This window comes from Schistocerca serialis, unplaced genomic scaffold, assembly GCF_023864345.2.
Source record: "Schistocerca serialis cubense isolate TAMUIC-IGC-003099 unplaced genomic scaffold, iqSchSeri2.2 HiC_scaffold_1215, whole genome shotgun sequence".
Taxonomy (NCBI): domain Eukaryota; kingdom Metazoa; phylum Arthropoda; class Insecta; order Orthoptera; family Acrididae; genus Schistocerca; species Schistocerca serialis.
Genome location: NW_026047420.1, coordinates 96,018 through 97,500, shown reverse-complemented (window position 1 = coordinate 97,500; position 1,483 = coordinate 96,018).

The window sequence follows — 1,483 nt, the reverse complement described above, 5'->3', positions numbered from 1 at the left end:
CCGCGTCCGTCGGCCGGCGCGCCTGCCACTGGCCGCCCCCACCAGCCGGCTGTAGCGCGTGCGCCCACGCACCGCGCTGCCAGCACGCCGGGCGGCCCCCCCTCACCGGCCGGGGACGGTCCCACCCAGCCACCGCCGCGTATCGCCTCACACCCAGATCCCCTTTCACGTTCGTGGGCATGGTGGGTATCCCTGAAACAACCGGTTAATAGCTCGACCGATCGTCGCCAACACTGATTCACCTCTAGCGAGAACAACCGCACCACAACGGGTTACCAGTTGTTCATTTGCGTAACGTCACCAGCAAACGTACACGTCCATCGCCATTTGCAACGAGTATTGCATGCCTGTGTCAGGTGTCACAACACACTACGTCTGCCCACATAGACGCAACAACATGTGCACGCCTAGAGAACACGTGGAAGGTCGACCCCGTACGTATGCGGTGTCCATTGCGCGAACGACTGTCAGCCGGCCTCTGCAGCATGTCGCAGATGTGGAACACGGTGCAACATGCTATCACGGTGTGTGAGAAGAGACGACTACGTCCGAATACACGCTCCACTACATCAACAGACTGCTCATGCTGATCGCCATCCAGGGCGTCCGTTCCTCCCACACGTCTGTATGGCGTACCACACTGCAATCCAGCTCTTATAGGGAGACGACACGTAGCTGCGTGCACAATATTTGGACTGTATGGTCCGCCGTTGCTAGGCGCAGTCGTCATACGGCCACATGTGCCACGATGTATCATTCAGTACATACGGACCAATGTGCAGTACAGTTTGTGGGTTTTGCGTACATCGGCGGACAGGTGACAGGCCGTACCACAACGTAGGCTGAGTACGTCGGCATGCGAAGGGCGTTGAACATGCAAACTTCTCACCGACCAGCTTGCGAAGGCAGGGGGGAAGGGGGGGGGCATGTACGTCCTGCTGCTATCCACATTACAGTGTATAGCAGGAGCATGTGGAAAGTCAGCAACACCTGCAAGGTGTTTAACATGACGCGATACACAGGGGACCGGGCAGTGCGAGTAGCGAACTATATTGCGAGGGTTGCGGTTAGGCAACACTACACTAATTTAACGAGTTGCATAACAATTACAGAGCAGGTTCAGCGACAACGTGCGTCAGGTTAAGGCGCAATATAGTTTTGGTTACGGCGCACTTTAGGTTAGGTTAAGGCATATTATAGGTTAGGTTAAGGCATATTATTGGTTAGGTTAAGGCATATTATAGGTTAGGTTAAGGCATATTATAGGTTAGGTTAAGGCATATTATAGGTTAGGTTAAGGCATATTATAGGTTAGGTTAAGGCATATTATAGGTTAGGTTAAGGCATATTATAGGTTAGGTTAAGGCATATTATAGGTTAGGTTAAGGCATATTATAGGTTAGGTTAAGGCATATTATAGGTTAGGTTAAGGCATATTATAGGTTACGTTACGGCACAACATGGGTTACGTTACGGCACAACA